Here is a 26,315-nt window from a genome sequence, read left to right as displayed (position 1 = left end):
CATATTCGTGTTCAGCGACCCCAAATTAGTTAGATTTGAGTGGTTGAATCACTATTACACCCTCAAATATATGTTCCCAATATACTACAGGCGCCATATTGGCCGCCATCTTGGATTTCTGGATTTCTGAATACTTTGGAATATTCGAAGTGTCATATTCGTGTTCAGCGACCCCAAATTAGTTAGATTTGAGTGGTTGAATCACTATTACAACCTCAAAAAAATATTTCCAATATACTACAGGCGCCATATTGGCCGCCATCTTGGATTTCTGGATTTCTGAATACTTTGGGATTTTCTAAGTGTCATATTCGTGTTCAGCGACCCCAAATTAGTTAAATTTGAATGGTTGATTTCAAATTTTAATGCTTTCTTGTTGATTTGGCCATGGTGTGTTCCCTAAAACGAGCGCCTAAAAGAGTTGCTTCGACGAATTTAGTCGGTGTTACTAGCAGGTAAGTCGGATCAGGTTCGTTCTTGTTTTAGATGAATCTTGAAATCCTACCGGTTCGAATGCTGCAAGAACGATTAAGATTGGTTGAAATGGGGCCAAATGCGAGCGAGTTGAAATTAGCGAAGCAACGGTTTCGGAGGCTTGGACGGAGGAGTGTTAAAGGGTTTATATTTTGGGGATTGTAATGGAAAATATACGAAAGAAATAAATAATATTTGGAATTGTTGTAAAGTTACTCACATAATCACGATTTGTTTGTACAAATATTATTCAAAAAAATGGTAAAATTCCAAATACTCAACGCAAATTAAAATTGGTGCACGAAAAAGGTGCTGTTCCCCCATCCACTCCCAGTGAAAAAAATGTCTGGCCTCGGCATCACACCAAACATTCGCAGGATATTTCATTATTTAAATTTAATCTGCCATTAATTTTTCACGATAAATACGCGGCGTCCTTTTTCTGGTTTCGATTTAAAATAATTTGAGATGATTTATCATTTTCGGACTTTGCATGGCAGAACTACCTCATCCCTTAAATAACCTCCAACCCGATCCAGTTTGCGTTTCAGTTCCTGGTGTTGAATTTTTGCTGCGTTTTGGCTGAAATTTTACCCATGATATGCTTTTCTCAGCAACGTCAGGTGTGTGACGTGACACGGGCACAGGTGGAAAAGCAGGTAACCGACACTGCCAGACAGTGTGTCAGTCCCATTTTGGGCTGGTGAGTGTGCACGTGACAGTTGGCACTTTTCAGGCAAAGGTGAAAGGCTCTGCCGAACAGAAAGTTTTGAATATTTTAGCCAAAACTATTTGTAACATGACCACGTATGCGAACTGAGGTTCACGGCTGTGCAGTGCTGTTGTCAGGTTTGGTTTTAGATAAAGTTCGTCTGCAGAGTCTAACTGAGCCACGAGATTCAATAATATCATTCCATTTGAGTTTTCGAGTTGGATTTTAATCAACGTTGAGACGAATTCAATACGCATCCTTAATTACGGATTTTCGTTTAGAGTTTCACTCCGAGATGTGCTACGATTTCAATTTTGCCAGAGAAATGCCTCTGCCCATCTTCGTAGTATCACCGTACAACCATCAATATGCGACGACGGAAACGACAAGACTGATGATGAAAAAGACCGTCTAGATGGTATGCAAACAGGTCGTTTGAGCTATCTCAAAGCCTTAGCCGAGTCACCAAAACTTAGAAACAGATAGTGGAAGACGATACGGAAAATATGAAAAAAGGGGAAAATAGCTCATTGGTATGCATGAGGTCAGTTCAAAGTATTCTAATTTAATTTCGGATAGGAACGATCCCAACAAAACGAGCTTTCCGCACACAGATTTGTGGGCCAGACGACGAGCTTTCGTCCGGTGGTTTCACTTTCGGCGAGATAAGACCAAGAAAGGGGCAAACCACCCCCTTAAATTCAGAGCCTCCAAGGAAAAAGGTAGAAGCTTTGTGATTTTATTACTCGCATGCAAATGATGCTTGGATTTTGGGTCGAAAATACTGGTTGTGGTGACCTGAGCAGTTTCTGAGCCCACCTACTTGGGACATTTTTTTTATATTCTAGCTTGTTATCGTGATTTTGATTAAAGAGGGTAAATTTATGCAGTTGAGAAGCAGTAATTCAAACAAACAACAAAAAAGATACCCGAAGCGCCTTCTTTTATCGAGATGAGACTGATTCGAGGAACACTTTTAGGTAAAGAATAACGAAATTATAGCAGACGATATCTTCTTATTTTCACCCCTGCAGTGTCGGTCGCCACGCGTGAAGGAATTCAATTTTCTTAAGTGCAGCTTTCGCCAACTCTCTACCGTTCGTTATCGATTGAACACTCCAAAGTTCTACTGTTTGAGGAAAGTGCCCACAGCAAAAACGCCTTATCATCGATTGATTGGTTTTAACCTCGTTCCTCAAGTCATTAGCGTGATAATTAGATTTATTATCGTCAGTTTCTGCTCCCTTCGAGAAACACTCCTTCACGCTTGCCATGAGAAGGATGCTGCCCTCTGTCATCTTCTGTCGATCCTCTTGTTTTGAGAGTCGCAAGGCAAGACTGCCGCTTTTAAAGGGAATAATGTGAAATAAAATTGAATAAAATAGATTTTTATAAAACATAGTTACTTCGAATGATATTTAATAATAATGAAATTGAAAGGATTCTTTAATCTAGCAAAAAAAATTGCATTGTTCAAATAAAAATCAACAAAAAACTAAAAAAAAATGTTGTCAGATGTTTAAGTTTCAGCTCCTTGTGCATTACCTAACTCAAGTAGACGCTTGAAAATTTCCCCTCGCAATCCCCCCCGACATGCCTTAGTGCCAGGATCTGATGCCGGTAAAGATTGTGCGGGGACAAAAAAGCCTTCCCTCCCTTTTATCTGAGGCAATCCAATAAAACCGAATATACCGTCACCCAGATTTAACGATAAACGATGAGAGCAATTCATTCCCTCGGTAGAATTTATAGAGCGAACGTGATTGTCACCGGTAGCCAGGGTGTATGTACGTGGGAGATTTTACTAGCGTTTTAGATAGGGATTGAGTGGAAATTTCAACATTTATGTTTTACTCACAAAGGCGGAAACTGTAGATGTTATAATTATAGTGACGGCGGTACTTGAAATAAAGAATAAAAACATGTCATTTTCATCATTTCAGATAATTCAAAATGTCAACATTATGATGAATGGTATTACAAGGTAAGAACATAAAGATACGATAATTACATAATTTGGAAATATTTTTTTAAATTTTGTTCAGCAAATTCTTGTTTTGGCCTACGTAAGCTATACCATCAATAACGATCCTATTGCCCAAACCATGTGATAAATTTTGATCATTTTCCAAAAGCACTCTCAATCAGCATCGTGGCACACACTGTCAGTGCATTAGTGTCATTACCGGCTGTCCGATAAGCAGCTAGTTTATGGTAACTGCTAGCTCCACGAATCCCCTGGATCCCTGTCGGATGCACCAATAGGGTGTAATATCAAAATCGATTTTCCAGCAATTTTTCAATTCCTTTTTGGGGTCCTAAACAGCTCCCCAAAGTTTGGCAAAGATTGGTTTAGTCTTCACTTTGCGCAAAGCGATTCAATTTTTCATATAAATTAAAACAATTTTTTGGATTATGATATTTATAAATCCTCGTTTCACGCTGTACTGAAACCGGATTTATATTCGGATGCTCTGGAATGTGCTCTACAACTTTTCCTAAGAGAGTATGGTGCTAGCTTGTCCCTAAAAGAAGATACAGCCTCCTCAAAAATCGTCTAAAACGTGATTTTCTAGCAAAAAACACGTTTTATCATAGCACCATACTCTCTTGGCGAAAGTTGTAGAGCACCTTCCAGAGCATCCGAATATAAATCTGGTTGTGGTACAGCGTGGAACGTGGATTTTATAAATATCAAAATCCAAAAAAATGGGTTTTCTCATACAATTCAATTCAATTCAATTCGGTTTTATTTGTGAATAATCAATTTACAATGAGTTCATTTAGGTACACAACAGAGTTTTGGTGTTCCTTTCAGCTGTGATTTACATCGTAATTCAATCGAAAAATTATTACTTATAACTATGGAATAGACAAGAGTAAGAAAAAGTTTTCAAAAAAACTTACAGAAAGTGCAATGGGAAAAGGATAGATAGAGAGAAAGCTTAAAACTAGATCACAGACAAAATAATATCAATTATAGATGTGCTTGATCATCAGCTCTCCGAGGGCCAGAAATTGCTCCGCCTTGTTACGGCAGCTCCGAAACCGCGTCATCATCTCCCCCGCGAGAGCAAAGAACTCCGGCAGGGTAAAGAGATCTTCCCGGTGACTCCTTGCTGGGCCGCATCGCCGCTACCGGCAGCGACCACGCTGGCAAACGAACGCCCCCATCCAGGAGGGATCGCTGGGTTGTCCGCTGGAACCGTACGCTGCCCAGCTGCAGGAACGGCTGCGCTCGTACTTCGCTGAGGAGAGTGGGACGCTGCTGCTTTCTTCTTCCTCTTTTCCTGCTCCTCGAGGTAAGCCTTGCGCGCGACGCATCCGCGGTAGTTACCGGTATGGTTGCCGTCACAGTTCGCGCACTTTACGCGGGGCTTAGTCTGTTCTGCATTTTTCCCCAAGTCCGCCTTTCGTGGCAGTGCGCACGCCTCCGAGAGGTGTGACTCACCGCACTTCACGCAGCGGGGCCGGAGGTTGCAGTTCCGCGAGCCGTGGCCGAATTTCTGGCAACGGTGGCATTGCGCTACGTCTGTCGGGTTCTTGGTGTAAAACCGCCAGTTTACCCAAAAACCGTCCAGTGTCTTAGTCCGCCGCAGATCTTGGATCTTGACGGTGCCGCGGTCGAAGTACAACAGGTACAGGGTGTGTGTACCTGTGACTGTTGTCTTTCGCGAGAGCACTTTTATCTCCCGTGGCTTTATTCCGGCGTTCGAGAGGTGTCGCTTCAGGTCGGCGATCGGACGGTCTTGGTAACCCTGCAAGACGACCTTAACAGGGGCTTCTCTGGGTCGTATGTGTAGAAGTTGAAGTTGCTACGCTTCAGTTCTTCAAGCACCAGGTCGAAATCTTTTCTGTTCAGTGTGATCACTTGCACTGCCGACTTACCGATTTTCAGACAATATCCGAGGCCTTCCAGCAACTCGTCAACATCGTCCGCCAACGTGTCCAAAACAAAAATTGGAGGTGGTCTTCGTTCCGTTGGAGAATTGTTCTTTTTTGACGTCGGCACTTTTTTCCGTGCACGACCATCATCGTCGTCGTCGTCGTCGGTAGTGCTGCTACCGTCAGAGTTGTTATTTTCTTCATCGTCGCTCAGCATCTGGAACTCGTTCCTGATGGGGATGTTGGCGGATGTTGATGTGCCACTGGTCGTGGCACCGGAAGTACCGGAACGGGTTCGCACTGGTGATCTTGGGACATATCCGGGATGTAGTAACTTTTGTCGATGCCTTCAGCGCTGACGCTCCCCTGCGCGATGGCGGCCGACACGGCGCTGGTTTGTTTACCTTTTTGCACACGGCCGGTAGACGAACTTCGCGGGTTTTCGAGGCCGCACTCGAACTGCCACGGCCACGGCCGGCCTTTGGCATGCTGCAGGAGCAAACTCGCGGCTAATCACGGTAAACTACGGCGAAAAAAATCGAAAAAACGATGGAGCACTGAGCACTTGACTGCTGCTTGCTCTCGTGCGTACACGGAGGTGAATTTTTCTCATACAGATTTATATGGAAAATTGAATCACTTTGCGCAAAGCGAGGGCTAAACCAATCGCTCCCAAACTTTGGGGAGCTGTTTAGCACCCCAAAAGGAACTGAAAAATTGCTGTGCTCGCTAAATTTGGACAACTTTATTTTTTTCCATACAACCATATTACACCCTAATGCACCAAACATTAAGACCAGCGCGGCGCACTAAAATCATACCAGACATCATCCTCGTCGAGAATCGCTGCTCTATTGAAGTCCAGTTTCCATTTAATCAAACATAAATATTTCCCAGAAATAAATCACAACTGTGGACCGTTTCTCGCGCTAATCCCCTCTAATCAACGATATCGGAGCCATCATCAGCGGAAGCAATTTTGGAAATGGGAAAGGTAGTCACGATGATTGGTGTGAGTTCAGAGGGAGCAGCGATAACGAAATGACGCGTGCAGCTGACCGATGTTGGCCCATTGGATTATGAGCTGCATTGCAGAGCCATCCGAGTTTATATAAAGGCACGCTCAGCAATGGCTACTGGATAGAAATGAATACAGGATCTTAAGATAGACATGTTGTGACTCGAAAATCAATTTTATAATTTAATCATCCGTGTCACGTAATTTTCACTTAAATTCATGTTCTGCCTTGAAGGAATGGCCTTCCACAAAAAAAACTTTCAATTGATATTTCTTGAGCCGGCTTCCGTTCATGCCCTCATCGTCGCTGCTAAGCTTAAAGTGAGAATGCGGTTGGCACTTGAGTGAAACATCTAGACGAATATCCTAATCTACTTGTCATGCCTTTTTGTCATTCCTACACCGATTGAGAAATAGGTAAAGTGACTGAAAGAGCTCTTGTGCACCTCGAGACAGAAGTGCCAATTTCTGTTTCATTCTGTTCAGAAAAGCTCGCTGAGGTACAAATAGACGGAAAAATATGAAAATGATGCCCGAGCTGTTTTTTTCATTCTTTTTTGCGTGTTTTGTTTGTTTGGTAAAATATTTCAAGAGGATAACGAAAGCAGAAATATATAACCAGCGAAACACATTTAATTAAGAGATTATCCTCGTAGATGACATAATTTGAATTTAAATTTTTTCATTCATTTTTTCTGTTCCACTGCTTCTTATGTAGCCAAAAATTCCTTACCGCATTCCACTTGGTGGCTTCCTCTCATCCGCGACCTGGTGGAAAGCCAAAAATGTCTTTAATCATATTTATTTATTCATGAATTTTTCCTCCAATCCACCCCCGGCAGGCAAGCCACGGCTTGTGGTACACGCCTGTGGTGGAAAAACGCAAATGTATGTATAGCAAAACATTCAAGGAGAGAAAGTCAAATTTTTCCTCATTCTTCCCACTGCTTGGAATGGTGTCAGAGTCGGAGGTGGAAGGAGCTCATTCCTGGCGATAATGCGATTGCAGTTGATACGCGGGAGTCGCATTTTTATCATTTGTCATATCATGATTGGGCCTCTTCTGTTTCATGCTTAGATTGTTTTCGATGATACGCATTGTAGAGAAGTTTCACGAGACCCAATTTTATATTTTCAAAATCTTAAAGCTCTTGAAGAGGAGACTCTAACTTGTGGTTTCAACTTGGTGAACCGTATCCAAATTGTTAATTGAATTTAATAAGACCTTTGCTATTTTCCAATCTTGAACAATCCAAATTATACGTGCCCCTTGTTTCCGAGTCATTCAGATTGATCCGGTAGCTCATTTTGTCCTAGACATCAATTAACACTGTCTATAAATCAATCCACCTCGTGCCTTCCAGTGAATGACACGCTGTCCACTGTCCACTGCCGCTGCCATTACTCGTCCAAGCCAGAAACATTCCTGGACGTCAGATGGTTGTTTTTCTCAGAACTCCGGCTCCAAGATTGATTATGCTCGAGTATCAGTGCAGCCCAGTCTTACCCCATTGAACTGAGATTTATTGGGTGACCATTCCTCGGAAGTCAATGGACGACATAGAGGTAAATCGAATTACTATGCTTCCCTGGCAATTGATGGAACGCAAAACAACAGTGTGTGTTTGTTTGTGTGACTTTGCTGATAGATGGATGAGTGAAGTTATTTGGAAAGACAGGATGGTTACAATATTATAAATTTGAACGATTTATTCAGAAATCGACACCTTGAAATTAACCTGTCGTTGTTAAAGTCTTACAGTGTGCCTTCATGCTTAATTTTTCTTAGATTTGTATAGAATTGTGTTACGAGAGGGGGAAGTCGTCTAAAAATAAAAAAAATCTACGCATGAAATTATCTATTAATTGGGGATGATTTTTTTTATTTATATGCTTGAAAAAGAAAAAAATATTTGAAACGGTTATAACATTGTGACTTACAAACTTTAAAATCATTTAAATAACAAAGAGCTGTTTTATTAAACTTGAAGAAACAACACATTTAACTCTGGTTTCACAAAAATCCAGCTGGATAATCCCTTTCACTGATACGCCGCTGACAAGAACACTGTAGAATTGCGCTTTCGGACAGATAACATCAAACAACATTATGTAGTTGAAATTATGCGACCCAGCGCGTCCGGCTATTGAGCAGAGTTGACTTCATATCCCTAACCTCATGGTATCACTAGTAGGGGAGAGTGGGGAGACTTGATCCCCTTTTTTTGTATCGCACATAACTCTGTAAATTTCTCACAAAACTATAAACTTTCTTGCTTGAATTGAAAGCTTAAACATTCATCTATGTTTGGCTAATAAGGGTATTTCATCAGATGAACTCTTTGAATCATGCCAAGCGTTTTAAAAAAATATTTTAAACCGGCATTTTAAAAATGCTAGGGGTAACTTGATCCCCCTTTCAACATTTTGAAGAAATCTTAAGCAAAATGTTTCTTATTCATCCAAACTTTTAATTTTCTATAAGTTACAGCAATTTCACATAAAACCTGTACGTTTGTGTTCAAAATTTAACAAATTTAGTATGTAAAATATTTAAAAACCAAAAATATTATTTTTTAGACCAAAATTAAGCATGTTTACAAAAGCTGGAAATTTTTGTTTACAAAACTTTTGAAAAATGGTTCAAACTGCAATAAGTTATGTACAACTATACTAAAGGAAACTATGTACGAAAACCCAGCCCAATTAATTAATCTTGAGGCTGATTCCAGTGACTGTAAAAATGCAGGGATCAAGTCTCCTAAACGCACTTTTTAAACAATTGATTGTAAAAATAGTATGACGATAAATTTAACATCAAATGCGTAAGGGTTTTGGAGTTGATAAGTTTATCAAACAATTTACGTATAAAAATATTTTTTGAATAATTTTTAGTGTTTTCTATACATATCAAAACAAAGAAAAAAGATCTTTTGGAAGTTTTTGCAGCTCGTTCTAGAAAAATGTGTGTAACTCAATCTAAACATTTTTAAATTTTTTTCTTTGTTTTCTACAATGAGTTTTAGTTAATTTCGCACAACTTTCTAGAACAGAGCTAATTGTTTTACCCACATGCTGACGAGATACAGGCTTGGGATCAAGTGTCCCCGGGGATCAAGTCTCCCCACTCTCCCCTACGGCTAGTACGATGTCGAAACTTTCACTGGACTGTCACTCTGCTGCCAATAAAATAGCTTACTTTATGTTCTCGTACTATCTGGCCTAAAATTCGGTGGTCGGAAAATTGCCACCACGCGGTCTCGGGCCTCGTTACTGTGTATGTTTGTGTATGCAGGACAGACCCCAAAACATGACACGTGGCTCGTCCAACAACATTCAGTTTGTTTAGACTGGGTAGGGAAAACGGTCGGATTCGTGATGCTCAGATTGGATGGGCGGAACTCAATAACTGAGCCGTTACAGAGTACTTAAAATTATGTATCCGCTTCCCACGCACCGGTAAAAAAATCACTGAAAGAGAGTAATTTCACATTCTTATTCTTGTGCCTGAGATAAATAGGTAGAAGCAAGAAAGCTCCAATTTGTTTCCACTCCAATCATTCCTTATGCAAAATTCGTCCCCGTATAAATCTTGCCGCCGAAAACACAAAGTCAAGATTGTCGGATTGAGATCGACCAAGCAAAACAACAAGCGTTTCCTGATGTACACTGAGGGTGGAAAGAATACAATAACGAGCCATTTCTCCCGCTCAAAGAGAGCGCCACATTCCACGAAAATGGCGCAGCGATAAATCTTGGCAGCGTACATGGACACAGTTACAATATGGTTTGGAAAAATCTGGGCCAAAACAAAAACTAAAGCTTGATTTAAATTATGTCATTGTCAGAAGAAAAAAATGTCTTGTTAAAAGTTGATGAGGATAACTTTAAAACTTTTTTTTTCGAAATCAATCATTCTAAATGTTTACAAAGACATATGGTTCCAAGCATTACTAATAAAGCCGAAAAATTGTATCTGTGCACAACACTGATGGTGAAAACAAAACCTCTTATATGACTTTTTTCGTCTTTATCCAGCACTCACCCATGCAAGCTGGACGGCACAGGAAAGGAAGGGCCGGAGGGTCTATTTATAGCGACAATCTCTGCTCCTAATGAGACACAATCAATCGCCGTCGCCGGATGCGATGAGGACATCCGCCCCAAAGGGCTTTTTGTTTTCGCCGCAGCATCTCCGGTCCGGACGCCATCATCACCAGTGGCAACCCATCAATCTGCGATTGCCAAATTGTGGCCTTTTTCTCTGTATAATACTCACCAACATGCTAGAAAGCAGCGTTTTTTTTTTTCATTTTTGAAAGTACTTATACGTTTACCTGTGCTTTTCAAGTTGTTCGATACAGATCTTTGTTAAAGTTCTCTGTCCTTTATTCCATTAAGTAACTTGTATCCAAACTAGCATATCTTCCCCCCAAAAGCCTCGTAAACAGTCTCTCTAAGTCTGGCCAGACCACTTCATCTATATTCCAGCGCTCGTGAGTATCTAACCACCCAGAAATGCATACTCTTTTCGCCGGTGCAGTTACTGGAGAAGTACTGCAGCATCCGAACATGAAAAGTGGTTTCGCTATGGCAAGTGAAAAGAAGTAGCATCATCATCAGCATGTTGGCTGGCTGGCGGTACCAACAACCCTGTGCCACGAAGCCAACGGAAAGCAAGGCACGTTCTACGTGGCGTCTCCACCGCAACCCAACTCTCAACTCCTTTTGAAACCTCGTACCTGCCTTGGCCACGCTGCTGGTTGGTGCTGTGTGCGGGTGTGAAATGAAAATGAATGAGTTTAACATCAGAGTGGCAAAATTATACCTTTTTAAGGTGAAGAAAGGCACGAGGAACGGGGTGGTCCGCAAGGAAGTCCTCATTGTTTCAAGAATGAATGAATACTTAACTGTGGACACGAAAAGCTTCTGAAGGGTTCTCCTCTCGCCGGAGGCGGGAAAGGTAAAGGAGTGCAGATGACTTGAACGAAATAAAGAAGCGTGGAAGTGTGCTTTTTCCTTTCCTTGTTTCAAGTGGGTCTGCTTTACGCCCTCTTGCACAATCTAAGGAGGGATGCAGGCTACCATAGCGACGATGGCCGAGTATCAAGTTTTCTTCTGGCTTTCTTCGGCCACGGACCACTGGACCAGCAGCCATGAAAAGGGTTGGATTTTATTAAGTACAATTAGTTCTGTGGAGCATTATCGTTTGAATGCAAATTATCATGCTAAAAGCGCACCCGGTTGAGCTGTAACAAAAGGTACTCTTTCGCAGGAAGAACAAATGATAACTTTGACTAATGGTAAGATTTAGGAACTTTGAATGAACTTGAGTTTCGAGAAATTATCTCTTGCTTACATTTAAGACAGTTCGAGCAAGTGTAAACAACATTTTTAGAATTTCTTTAAAAATTTGACTAAAGGGATAACTTCATAACTTCGCATAAATGTCCCATATTCAAAAAACAGCAAGCTGAGAAAAACGTAAGGCATTTTTGTCTCAAGCATAAGGCTACCTGTTATATTTTCACGAAAAAACTGTACTACACTACGGCAAACAAACAAACAAACTCGTACTTTTTCGTGTTTGACAGTTTGGAATGTTTGGCCCTTTTGAAATGTTAGTCTTGATTCAACATTTTTTAAGATATTGTTTTCAGAAAGATCGGAAAATTTCCCGAATGTTTCATGATTTAACATTGAAAATCGGACCATTAATTGCTGAGATATCGACATTAGAAAATGGTGGGTTGTTTGGGTGAGACTTAGAAAACTTCAATTTTCCTGTTTCTTTTTCAAGCCACTGTATCTCAGAAATGGTCACTCATTGTCACTATTTATAAAAATCTAAAAACTTGCAAATATTTCGCTGAAATCAAACTTTCGGTCAAATTTAAGAACAAATTTATTTTTTTCAAAATTACCATTTTTCAGAAATTTATAAATTATCGGCAAATTTTTTTACCATACTTGTCTATGGCTCAAAAGTTGCGAGTTTTTGTCCCCTAAAACAAATAAAAAATACGTATTTTGAGAAATTGAGTGTTTGTGAAAAAATAATAATTAAAAAATCAGCATTTTTTCCGTGTATTTTTTTTTCTCAATACTCCTCAACAATACCTACAATTTTGCCGAAGACACCAAATTGATCGGAAAATTCACTCGAAAGTTACAGCTGTTTGAATATTCACGGGCCATTTTTGTATGGACAGCCAAAATTGTATGGAGACTTGTATGGGTGGACCAATGACACAAAACAGCTTGGTCAAAGCCCGCACAAAGTTTGAGCCAAATAAAATCCTTTTCCGGTTTTGGTAGAGAATTCCTCCGTAGTGTAATAGCTCCTTGATTTCTAGAACAAAGAACTGGATGTTGTAGGCTTTTCGGAAATAGCACACGATTTTCAATCAAATTGCGTCATTAACTCAAAAGCACTAAAAATGTATATGAGACATTCATGTGATCAGGGGCAGATCAGTCGAATCAGATGGATGAATCATACCGAGGCGATCTAAAATTTGTATCTTCGGCTTCTATGAATGATTCAACTAACCCAAATCTTCAGTGGCACTACGTGGCCGAATGGTTACGCTGTCCGCCTTGTAAGCGAATGATCATTGGTTCGAGTCCCATCTGCTCCAACCTTCCAACGGATGAAGAAGTTAAACGTCGGTCCCGGCCTCAGTTGTTGTTAGGCGGTTAAGCCATTCCAGGTGTGGGAGTCGTCTCCCTGTTTTAAAGACAAACAACACTACAAACCAAGCCTGCCCCAGTGGAATCGCTGGCGGTTGGACTCGCAATCCATAGGTCGTCAGTTCGAACCCTGGGTCCTATAGGTTCGAGCAGAAATTTGCATTAGAGAACACAAAAGACCTGGGGGTCGTTAAAGTGGATGGTTTGATTTTTTTTTATCTTCATTAGTCAAAAGCTTGCTCTTGGTTTCAATTAAAATTGTTCATTTCCCGCCGAAAATTAGATTCGATTGTGGCAGCATTCATTTTTTATCAAGATAAGATTTCAAAATAGCAATGTTTTTTCTTCATCAACAGCCATGGACTAAAATTCATGGAGTTTCTTTGACACTACCTATTTTTCACCTCCCCCGTCGCTTATAGCCACAGATGTAATATCTCAACTCCCTTGGCTTTAATTAGCATACGTAGCCAAGATAAGGGCCGAAATTTTGGCGACAAAATTAACATATCTCCGTATCATTAATCGGAGCACGATGGGGCACGAAAAATGATCGTTCATTAACTCCACCCCGCGGGGTTTCTGTCGCCCTGGAGTTGATTATCATCGTCTTCACCACAATGACATCCTCTCATTGTTTTCTGCGCCACACCACGCTACAAGCGGAAACGCACTTGAAAGCAGGGTTAGTTGTCGAGCCATTAACAACAAACCAAGGGGCTCGGAGTGAGGGAGCTGAACCATAGATAGTGAGAATGAGTGGGTGGAAGTCATACGTAGAGTATTGTTGTCGAGTTTTCTGGTGGAGGACGGATAATAACGTTTCACGATGATAACGATGATAAAAATGACGAATATGATGTCATACCAAAGCCGCTGTCTCATGGCCCGCGGCGTCACGGGGAGGAGTCCTCAAAGCAACGGCGGGACACCCATTCCGCCCCCAAAACAATAGCCCATTTATCGTAATTTGAGCTTGACTTCCCCCCCAACGCCGTAACGGAACAACAACAATAGACGATGAGAGTGGGCGGACGAGAGGAATGGATGATGAGCTTGTACTTATTGTCAGATTTATTTAGCTTTTCACATTATCTTCGTCGCGTATATAGGGAGCTTTCAACGGATGAGAGAAGGGATAAGAAAGTGTGAGATATAAGGATTGACTGAGGATGCCCAAATTCGGCTGTATCTGACATCGAAACCGATCGGTATCGAAAAAGAAAGATTCTGGTCCTCATTCATATGGAACAGGCAAGAAAACAACAACGGAAACAACAATGACAACAATGCAATGTAACGGATGGTTGGGCTTTCTCGCCTTTAACGTGCAAGGAAAAAAGAAACGTTATGTGAATCCTTTGCAGCTTCCAAGGATAGAAAGCCTAGCATGTTTAGTATTGGTTTCCTTCGAGGAGGTGGCAGTCCATTTATCATTTATTCACACCAGCACCAAGGACCTTTTCTTTACGAGGAAAATAAGAAGAGGGCGTAAAGGCAGGTGGTGATAACGACATCAAATGAGTAAAAGCTGGCTTTTTCTCTTTGAGTGGAAAAAAAGTTACATCACCCAGGCAAACATAATGTACTGCACCCTGTGGGAGCTTATGGATTGTACAAATAGATCCCGGTGTGCTTTGAACTCTGGTGTGTTACGTAAAAGGTGCCAAAAATGTTTCAAGTTATCACAGTGTAAAGAGAAATGTGCTTGTGTTTGTTGGAGAATGATTACATTCTGAAAAACTTCGACTAGGCTTTAACAATTCAAAAATGCACATCAATGATTGAAGTGATACATGAAAACGCTTAGTACTTCATCTATAACATGTTTTTAACAGTAGCAAAACCCACTAAACTTACCATAATTTAACCTTAAGTTTTGTCTTAACAAGATTTACTGTTTCTCTCCTCATTGCGACTTTCTTAGTGTTTTCGTTTTATTTATTTGTTTCCACTTTTCAGTCTTTTAACTTCAGATCATTTTGTCAAAGCCACTCTTTAACATGGTATCTTGTAGCTTTTCGATGTAGAAATATACTTGCAAAACTTTCCACCACACAGCAAAAAAAGTTGATGTTTGGAAGGTTGAAAATTTGGTATGTTGAATATTGCCTCTTTTTTGAGTAATATTACATAAAAATGTGTAAAAATGTGAACCTGATGAATATTCACCAAAAACTGTTTTGTATTTGTACAACTCATTCATAAATTTGTTTTTCCAATGTGGGGTATAGTATTATGCTAATAAAATTTCACAATTTTGTATTTGTTAACAAAAACGGCGGGTTACGGTGGGTTCAATTCAAATGGACCGGAAATGCCAACAATTTTAATACATTTTCCAATTGATTCACTCAATTTACGATTATCGCCATCTCTCGTGCCAAATTGGCTGTTAGAAAGTGACACTTTTCGTGATTGCCAAAAACAACACAATGAATAGCAATACGGAAAAGAACTATGGTCGAAAAAAATCAAAACAGTGCCATGCACCCTTCCCCTATCCAGACAGCCCAATCAAGCGATTTGAGTTTGGAAATAAACATGAAATATATTGACGCATACAGGCACCTGGCTCAACCGAAAAATATCGTTGTTTTGCTGCACCCTCAAGGGCTGTGTGATGTGACTGTTCAAATTTTTTTATTCGTCTGTTTGTATGTTATCAGTTGGGGCACTACTCTCATTCTCGTCATACCCAAACCCCAAAGAAATGACTTTTTCCAATTCCCCGGCCAAATGGAGGCAAGGGTGCACCCCAAAATCGAATCCTGTCCGCGCGCAGGGGAAAATATTTAAATTTCATTTCGAATCCTGTCCGTCGTCCTGTCCATCGTGCCCAACAGTCGCAATTTATATTGAATCGAAAGGGCAAAATCGAAAACTACGTCCCACCTTCAAACACCATCCATTTACAGGGGTGTGAATGGGATGAAGAGGGAAGTGAGGGGGGAGGACTGTAAAAATGATCGCAAAAAATAGCGGAAAATTGACTCGTGGAACTCAATTTGCGCTGTGCTTTTATGATTTTGGGGCCACTGACTGTCTTCGGTGAGATCACACTGCTCGCGCGGATTTCGTCAAATTTACATGGATATTAATGGGATTGTCTTTCTGAGTGAAAATATCATTGCTGATTGACTTTGCAAGTTTAATTTTATTTGAGACGAAATTCACAAATAACACAGTGATCCGGATCAACAAATTTTCCAAAACAAAAAAAAACATGTCAAGAATATTTCATCATTTTATATGCAGCTATAATTCTAGACACCTATTTAAAAGTTCTAATTTCTAAGCCGTTCAACTTTATAAACTCGTCGTCTGCAAACGGCAATTTTCGGGCTATAAATAACCCTAAAACGTTGACCATGTATGTAGAGTGCACGCTGCATGTGACCCTTTTTCTTGAACTTTCGCAGCTGACTCGACAATGTGCATCCACAGGAGCCGTTTTTGCCTTGTTGCTCATCCATTGTCCAGCCGGACAAAAAAAAGGGGGCCACCCTCCAAAAAGGAAGCACAGTCTAACCGTAATATGTTAACCAAATTTATTGGCCCCCAAAAGAAGACTTATTGCGGTGTTTATATGTTGTGTTTTTCCTCTTTCTGTACAGAGTCGCCATTTAAGAACTACCAGCACTAGTTTAGGCTTGTGGACATTCATATGGTCTAAAATTGTAACGATATTTTTAAATGATATTGTTAAAAAAATACCACAATTCTCAAAGTTTCAATAGGAAGCATCTCGGATTTTCTATGGTATCAATTGATTCCATCTATAAATCTTCATTATTCGCTAAATTTAATAACCTTTTGTGGAAATAAATCTCCGGAAAACATTCACTCCGTTCAGTTGTGGTCGCATGGCGCTTGCCAGTGCCTTTCACCGTGGACGTCGTCAACCGGAAATGAAAGGAAACATGCAGTCATAAATCTAGTCGAGCCGAACATTTTCACGCGGATCTCTCGGTCCAACTCTGATTCAGTGAGGCAGTTTGGATAATAAAGTGCCACTCGCGTACGCACAGCCACACTTTGGGACCGCAATTATTAGGCGTTCACGAACGGAAATGTATCAATTGTCAATATACTTGGAAATTGCAGCTCAAAGAATGATAAATTTGGCATTGAAGAATTGATTTGGTTGGCTGCGTAGATTTAATCTTAGATAACAGATAAAATATTTGAGTCAGCAAATCCATGTCAGTAGAAAAAATAGACTTTTTTAGCATTCCACTCTTATTCAAAACATCGTCACTCTGAACTTTTGTTCCTGAAGATTTTTTGCTTGAGGTTTTATTAAAGTTATAGTTTGAGAATCAAATTATTTAGCATGGGGATCACTTGAATTATTCCAATCAAGATAAAGGAAAAAACACACCAGTTTCAATCCAACTTTATCCTCAAATTCTGCTTAATTGATGCCGAAGCGGCAAGGAAACAGATTTGCGCCTTTCCAAGCTGATGATTAGATGACAGCGCTCGATTTCACTGGCTGGGTGAATGTCGAGAATTTTGTCGCTTGGCTTCACTTCAATTTCATCGTGAAAGTGGCAGGGAAAAAAAATCCAAACCCCAAACAGGCTGAAGCAAAAATGGTCTGATGGTGTTGCCCTTGACGATGACCCTATTTTAATTTGAGACGATGACAAAACCGGCATCAGAAAGGTTTCCGGAAAAAGTCCTAGCTGGAAATGAAGAATTTTCAAATTAATTATATTTTGTTCATGCTTGAGCGGTGCTGAGTGTTCTTCATGTAGATAAATTAGCTACCATGGTTGCCGTTTCCATTACCACGTAAACTATTCAAACTTTTTCGATTGCGCTCTTTCAAGAATAAACTGAACGAGCAAAGAATATGTCAGTTGATATCAATATCAACAGTTACTCAAAACTGAAAGAATCACAACAGTCGACGCCAAAGTGACTACCGTGCTATCTTAGCTTTGTACTCTGAAGTATATTTACACTGAACAGATGGAATGATCACTTGGAACCGTAGAGTATCGTCGAGAGGGCATCGAATTGAAAATCGATTGCACATCTCAACATTGAGGAGTGCTGCTGCCAATACTGCAGAGAAAATTTCAATTTGAATGGAAATGCAAACATCTTCCTCGTCTCGTCTCATTTCATTGCGATGAGATTTTTTTCCACTTTTTCCTCTAGTTGTCGCCATTGTTGAACAAGCAACTCGATGTTGTTTTTTTTTCGTCTTTCTAGCACGGTGACAATGACATTCTATTGATTGTTGTGTTTCGTTTCTTTCAGCATTGGTATGCTGCGTAGGTACAATATCGGGTTCATTCAACGGAAAGAAGTTCTGTTCAGTGGAACGATACCGTATTGTGTGAGTGATTCAATATTGCACAAAAGGAGCGAATCGAGAGAAAACATCGATTTATCGCTCGTACAATGGTGAGAAGCTCTAGAATTGTCGTGCTATCAGAAGTGTAGCTCACGATGTTTGAATCTTGAGTGATTGAAATATTTGCTATTGTAAAAAATGAGTGTTGATTTTTGTTTAACTAATTAAGACTTCTAAAGCAAGTTTCAGCCATCCACGTGAAATTTTATTACTTTGTGGCATGCGATGATTTTCGCTACACTCTGTCCGTCGAGTTCCGCTGGAAATGAACTTTTAATCAACTCGTTATTGGTTGAAAAGCCAACTTTTTTTGCCGCAAAATTAAATGTCATCACGAAGTTCATTCAAACTCACCCAGCTGGAAACTTTTGCCCATACTGTGGCAAACCCAACGAAAACGTGGCTGCGGAGGGTGTGTTTCCACGAGGGAGTGAACGCCACCGAACGACAAACCGACTGTGTGGAGGCAGGCAGAATAAAAACTAGTTTAAATAATACCATGCTGCAAGTGGTGAAAATAATGTGATTAAAGCTTATCGCCCAGGATTCTCTCTTTTTCTGTGCCGATTCTTGGCCCCCAGAACGATCAACGCAAATGACGCGTGCGGATGGGAAAACCCCACAGCAGTTAGTGTTTCCAACTTGGAGGGTAGGGTGGTTCTGTTTTTATTTTGTCTTATATCATCTTGATTTTGGTATGCTCATATTCTAAATTTAGTTTACCTCGATTGAAATCCTGTTTTCATATTTTTTCATGGGAAGAACCTCAGCAGCACCAAATTACTTACCCGCTCTCATCATTGCCATCATTTTCAAATAATCAAGCACTATAATAATAATCATTATCATCATCAGCAGTGCCAGGATTCACACCCTTTGTGGGTTGGGGTTGGAGAAAATTTTGCAGCTTCATATAAACCGGTAATGAAATGCAGTTATCGCAGGCTCATGTGCCACCGACATTTCCCATTATGAAGCACATAAAATGAAAGCCCCAGCTTTAATATTACGCTACGTAAATTTCACACTTGGTCCTGTAACCATGTTTAAATTGATAGGAAATAAAGTCATGCAAGCACCCAAAAACACGCATAAATCCCAACCCAGGAAACTCGATATTCTTCTTCCCACTTAAGCAAACTTGCTCAAATTTGTTAGTAAAGTTAGTGTTGAGATAATATTCCGAAAAAAAAGAGAAAACTTTCGAGGAAACTGTCCCGCGGCAGTCCTCTCGTAAACACTTGCTTTTGCACTATTTTTTCCAGCTCACTTGGTGGCGCGCTAAATTTCCCTCCCCCATAAAGTCACCTCCAGACACTTTGGGACAGTAGCACCGCCTTAAGCGAGGAATGCGACAACTCGGTGCACTGGTTCATAATTTTTCGGCGGACCCGATCTCGGTGGAAGATCGCTTAAGTGTCATTTTGCGCCACACCGAGCAAACATTGCACCATAGTTTGAGGGTGGAAAAGTGTCCTGAAAAGCGATATCGATGGAATGACAGCTTGTTTAAATTTAGCAGAGCTTCTACTTAAGACAGAGCAGAAGGGAAAAAAATATCTTGCAACGGGATCAGTTGAGTAGCAACGGAAAAGTTTAGCTGGTCGTTTTTTTCATCGTGTCGATTTTCCACTTTTCAACACTTTTTTCTAGAAGTTTGACGCTCGCGTCCTAATAGTCGTGACACCGCAGAGCATTTCAGCCAGCAGTCTTTTGGTTAAGCAAAGAAATGAAGAAAACTTTCGTTCTATGGGCAAATTTTCTGATCATAACGTAAGCGAAAGTTTTTTTTTTCTCGCAAATTGGTAAAAGCTTGGATAAACCATCTAAAACTGATGATTAAAGGAGAGTATCAATCTTTGCTTGAAAAAGCTGAAAAAAAAATCAAATCAACCATTTTCCAATTTTAAATTTTGAAGCTGGCAATGGAAACAATACATATCATTACAATCAAATCAGAAAAAAATAAAACTACAACTCCACAACAACCTCACGTCAACACCATGTCCCTAGGCCGCAATGGTGGTGTTCAATTCTCTGAAGATCGATAGATTTTTCAATCAATTCCTTACCGCTCACCTGCCAAGGAGGGTGTGCTGGCGAACGGCCAAAGCTCAGCCACCAGCTCCACCCGCCGATGTGCCACGTGGAAAGGAAACCGCGCAACATCCAGGCTGTGCGAGGACAAACTTTTGCACTCGCTGAAAATTGATGTTGTTTATTCTCCTGCCCAGCTTAGCCTAGCCCACCCCTTTTACTTGCCAGGGCAAAAGAAAATTTACACCCAGATGGCATAAAAATGTTAAAGAGATGCTTCGAACGGGTTTCTCGACTTTCACAGTTTCTTCGACTGTAGCAGAAAGAAAACTTTTTCCTCCTTAAGTTCTTATACTTTCATGAAAACCCTTTGAAAAACAGCTTTGCTCTGCGGTTTTATATTTTATGCCACAGCAGACTGAACACACCATTCGTATATCGATGGATTTTCCTGGAGTTTAGTGATAGGTTGGAAACTTGATATAGAATATTTAACTTAACTTCCACCTTCCACAGATGTTGCGCCTTTGGCCCGGTGTTTTCAAACATTTCAAAGTGTTGCCTTTTTGCGAAAAACTTTGATGTTAGTTCCACTCTAAACTCCCACCACCGGGACGACATCAGAAGAAAAGCATTCACCGGTCGTTGTTTCTGAAGTCTACTTGAGGTCAACAAAAGGTTGGTGGGCGTCAAAATTGTGTTTATCCGGGTTTTCCTTGGGCAAACAAACTCCCAGAAGGACGACTTTTCATCACCCCGGAAACCGCCCATTTGGAACGATTTACGGTCGGACACAATCCAGCGAGTCGCGTTTTTAAGGTTTCCTTCTGGCTTTTTTTATTTCTGGTAAAAAAAATAGATTACAGCATCTTAGTAATTGTGTTTAATTCATTTATTTTCCAGAATAATTACAATTATTATGAAATTCTGAAAAAGAACACTTACGGTTATTACACTAAACATGAAACATAATCCACTTTGACGTGATTTCTTCAAAATATATCCATATTTTGTAAAGAAAGATTTTCAATTGTCCTTAACCATCGTGAAGATCTTTCAACCACTTATAAAAACATGTTTATCCTTTTCATTTAGTAAATATTTATTTATAATACTTGATTCATTAATTAAAAAAATATATAACCTTGTTTTAAGTGTCATAACAAATCACACTCTCTAGTGCCAGCTTTTAACTATCTAGTGCCTTCATTCGTTGTACTTGAACTAGCTGTGCCTTCTCAAATTTAGGTATTTTTTATGCCGCCACTGCTGCCGGAGGCTGCTTCAAACTTTTGCGATAGCACGCAAATAAATTGCCACTACCATTTTTTAGCAGCGTCCACTCGACACACGTCCCACGTTCGCTGGTTAGAATTGCGCTCTGGGGCAGTTGTTTCAATTTTTGGCACTTTGGTTAAAATGTTATTACTCTCAAATACCATACCATGTTAGTAATTCCAGATCAATTTTTGTTTTTCTGATAAGTTAAAAACATTTTGAAAAAATAATAAAAAATAATAAAATTTACTGTAAAACATACTATTGATTTCAAAAGTATAATTGACATTAGTTTTCATACAATATTGCAAAACCTTACCCTACATCGCATGATGCGAATAAAAAGCTCTTATCTAACATCTGGCGCACAAAATGGTATTTGGCTGGGCTAGTTTTTCGACCTGGTGTCTGGCGATCTATGATATTTCTGAAAAAAAAAAAACGGTTTGACTATTGCAGGAAAGGTAAAATAAATGTAAAAGAATCAATAACATCCGATTTGAGGACCAATAGCTAGCTGATTTTAAATATGAATGAAGTAAAATCCTGAATAAACTATACTCAGGTCAGCGAAACGTAAATCCAAAACACAAACAACGAGTTATCATTTCGATAACGATCAACGTTGTCCGTGGTTCGATGTTGTCACAGAAATTTAGTCGTTACACGGTGGTGTAATCATTCATCGTACACGTCTCGGGGAACGTGCGACGTTACAGCAGAATAAAAAATTGGAAAACTTTTTCCATTCAGGCAATACATCAGACGAAAAGCGACCGAAAATTCTGCAGTTTTTCTTGCGAGCCTCATTCCTTCCAATGTCCCGCGGCCGTCAGGCTTAAACAGAACAACATCAATTTTGTGAGCCAAATGTTTGCTGTTTCGATTCAATTTATGGTAACATGCCCAATGTTGGCCTGCAAAGTCAAACTCATAATTTGGCCTTTTTGTGACTTGCACTCGCGCCAGTGACTTTTGCGACCGCCGGCAAAACCGGAAGTGAACCCTGATGTCTGGTCTGGCGGCTGGTTGTTGCTTGCGGAGTGGGTGTAGTACAACTGCACTGCAGTCAAACTGCAACAAGCATGTTACAGCTGAGCTGGGCTGCAAGTTGGGGTGGCGAAATAAAAGGGAAGCCTCGTACTAATGACCGACACAATCGCCGATGACGAAAAAAATTGCTTCTCTCGAAACCTCCCTACACTGTGAACGTGAGTCCGGAAAGTTTGTCATTGAAATATTTTCCTTTTTTTTTTCTTCTTTTTTCAGTGGATGTTAAAAGGCTCGCTTTCGACCGAAAAACTTCTTTTCTTGAGAGGTAAGTAAGAGTCTTTGTTATTGTTGATGACAGGGCTGAAAAGATTTGGCTGATTAAATTAAAAATTCATACCTCATCGGCAGCTTTTGTTGAAAAGTTGGGCTTGCTTGACTAAAAAATTACATCACCTTAAATCTTTTCCTATAATATTTAAGTGAATAAAAAAAAGCTTTTTTCTATCTTAGTCAGGTATACCTTACGCAAAAAAAAGTCAGCGAAGGAAAGTTTACGCCAAAAACACAATGCCTCCAGCCATCTAAGGGTTCGTGTAACAACAAAGAAAGAACAACACAAAATTTATGCCCCAACACCATTATCGATCTTTATATAATCCTATGTTTCTAGATGTTGGACGACATAACATTCCAACGATTGATTTTATTATAATAAAAACAATCAACATCCTGTGAAAACTTCTGCACCGAAGAACCCCAAGCTCACTCACTTCCGGTGCCCTATTCACTCTGTTTACATTTGTGGTGAAAGCGTTAAAGTTTGCATCCTTTTTTCTCTTCTCCTGTGTTCATCATTTCTGTGTGTGTTTGCTATTTTCATCACACTTTGCGGTGTAAACTATCCTCCTTATCCTGGCCAAAACCAGGGAAAACGGTCTAGCTCTAGTAGGTATGGTGGCATGGAAAACTCGGAAAGGGAGGGGGGCGAAAACCGCGAAACCTGCTTTGCTGGTTGCTGCGGGATGTGGGCTCGAGAACGGTTCTAATTATATCTGCAACGTGTTTATTGCTAGAGTAAACAACCGTGCGGTTAGTTAATAAATTACTGGAAGCGTGATACTCTGAAATGCTTCAGAGTGGATTCTGAAGAGCCTTTGCCTTAAGACTTGATCATAAATCAATCAACTTTCAATAAAATATTCAATATCTGTTATGAAAATTTTCAACAATCGATACCTCACAGAATAGTTTTAAACAAAGCCTATTTTTTATTTAAAAAATAATCTGAGTTTTATATGTGTGTTAAAAGTAGAAATAGTACACAAATGTTCTATAAGAAAGGTGGCATATTATCAACCGCAGAGTCCAATCGTTCCAAACTGTTCCTGTGAAATCATTAATCATTTGCACCAAGACTGGGGAGAAATTGTACTGTGACCACCATCGCGCAACGGAAGGACTCAATTTGCCGTCCTCACTCCAATGTTCAAGAAGTAAAAGTAAGGAATTCCAGCAAAATAAAAAAAAAACCCCGGGGCGAAATTAAACTGCGAATAAAAGTTCAATTAAAACGAGGCGCCAATTCAAATTATAATTTATCACTGTTCGTACACATTATCCGTGTATTTGAGCCACCCCAGTCAGTATTTTTTTCTTACGACTAGTCCAAACGTTTAGGGGGAAAATTCTTGACAGCTCCATTTACAACAAGGAATGATGAAATGTAAGTGGGAAAAAAATCTTCCCAAACACTGATTAAAAAGAAATTAGGTTGGTTGCCGGCATGGTCATACCAGGATAGCGACAAATTTCGACATGATGGTATAATATTAATGGTTCTGAATCTCTGAAAATGCAACAAACCGTTCTTTGTTTTTTTAAATGCCATTAAATTTGAAAAAAAATGTTTCTATAAAAATCTTAAAGTGTCATTTTCCAGGACTGCAACTTATTATGACATTTTAATTAATGTTATCTCGTCTAGAAAAGTTATTTTGTTTTCTTCTGCACTTTTCACACTCCACTATAATCGCTGTAGCATAATGAGATTTTTCTCTCCAACTATCAACTATAGCTATAGAAAAATTGCGGTATTTTTCCCTCCTCCACGGAGCAAGAAGCAACATAATGAAACAAACACCGAAAGGAAAGGATTTCCACCAGCTAAAGTTTCCCAAGTTTGCATTGCTGACTTTCGCATCGTCATTTTATCTATTGGAGAACGAATAACTGAGAAAACCCCTTCGCGAAGTTTAGCTGAGAATACGAACATCTGAACGTGCCATACGTTGTCCTTGCAAGCGGCTCGACCTGAGACATTATGTCTAACGAGTACAATGAATGACTTATCACGTTCAGCTTGTTCTTAAACAAGCTTAGAACTTATGGATTGTAAACAGATACCAACAAGAACAAGTAGATAAGTTTTTTTTTTGTGAAATTTGTTATTCACGTTACTCTAGCATTTAAAAAAATATCATTTAAAAAACCAATCAATTTTGGTTTTCAAATTTTGCGCATGCCGCAATCTTACTAAATGTCCAATCCCGTTGTGAAGCAAAATCGTGGTGTGAATCTCAAACTGGCTTATTGCACAGACAACTGAACCTGCCTGAATAACCAGCGCACCGTGCACCAAGAAACAGGCGAAAGGACACGGAAAGGATTATGGCTTTTTTAATTTTCTTCATTATTTCGTGCAGCTCTGTGAGTCTTGTCTGCAAGTGGATTGAACCTGTGTCCTCTGCTACTGGGAACAAGATCCTTTCACTAGAAGTAGCGTTCTGCACCAGAAGGAACGGTTGAAGCGGATTTTTTTGGTCAATTTTCAACTTTGCCTTGGAGCTGCTAAGGATGGGGAACGGTCCCTCCATTCTGTGGTATAAAAAATAAGTAGATGGATACGAGAAAAATCCTGAAAATGAGATTGCTTTAGCTTGACGATTCTTCCCTCGACCGGTTTGGTTGACGCCTTTTTTCCGTTTTCTCGACTCATAAGAATTTTTCTATATCCTTTTCATGATTCTCAGGGGAATTTTCTGCTCGTCTGGTAAATCTGGCCATTGAGCAGGGACCAGCAGCAGGACCCAACCGTTGTTTAGCCACACCCGACAGACCAGCGTCTAAGGATGATATCTTTGCTCATTCAAAATCTCATTTGCAACGGATGTGTTTCAGTTTGAATCCCGGCTGTGCTGGAAACTGTACAAAACTTAGGTACAAAATTCTGTGGGAAGCGCTGACTAGTGTTATTAACTGGAAAGTGATTTTAATCGACAACGTATTAAACATTTTAAAATCAATCTTAAAATTAATCTTAATATTCGTCACATTTTTAGTCTAATCTTTCACAAAAAATATGCATGCATTGAATATATTATAAAACACTGTTTAAAACTGTTATCTAATTCCTTAATCATATTTTCAAATCTGTACACCATGTTAAAGTTAATGAACAGTTGACTTCTTCCTGTCAGGAAGCGAAACACAAAAAGGGTTGCGATCTCAGAAATGATGGGATAACGTGGAGAAAATAGTTGTGATGGCAACGGTTACGCCAGAGAGGAAGTAAATTTCAATGTTTACATGCTTCGTCTAATGTGTTACGGCAAACGATAGCAACAGATGCATCAGAACCGACAACAGCTGCTGCCATACACTAAAGATCTTGCCCGGGCTTCCACAACCTGGTCTTATCTCTTGTCGCACGATATGATGACGGGCATAAGAGTGCACTTGCCGGAAAATATTAAATTTCAATCGAATCAAGGGGATGATTCAATCTTTCCTCCACAACCACCCCCACTTTCGTCATGCCCATCGATTGTGGGTGAGCAAAATAGAATGTAATATCA

The 26,315-nt window shown here is 39.9% G+C and overlaps 1 long non-coding RNA gene across 2 annotated transcripts in view; it reads left to right on the top strand.

Moving 5' to 3' along the window:
• LOC119770184 overlaps nt 1-26,315 on the top strand; it is a 99,303-nt gene that overhangs the window by 14,878 nt on the left and 58,110 nt on the right. For both annotated transcript variants that reach the window (XR_005278702.1, XR_005278701.1), the window contains exons 2-3: nt 3,130-3,170; nt 22,738-22,786. This is a non-coding gene — a long non-coding RNA (uncharacterized LOC119770184). The remainder of the gene's footprint in view (nt 1-3,129; nt 3,171-22,737; nt 22,787-26,315) is intronic.

Source organism: Culex quinquefasciatus, chromosome 3 (genome assembly GCF_015732765.1).
Source record: "Culex quinquefasciatus strain JHB chromosome 3, VPISU_Cqui_1.0_pri_paternal, whole genome shotgun sequence".
NCBI lineage: Eukaryota > Metazoa > Arthropoda > Insecta > Diptera > Culicidae > Culex > Culex quinquefasciatus.
The sequence above is the reverse complement of the archived record's forward strand: the minus strand, read 5'-3'. Positions and strand labels throughout refer to the sequence as shown.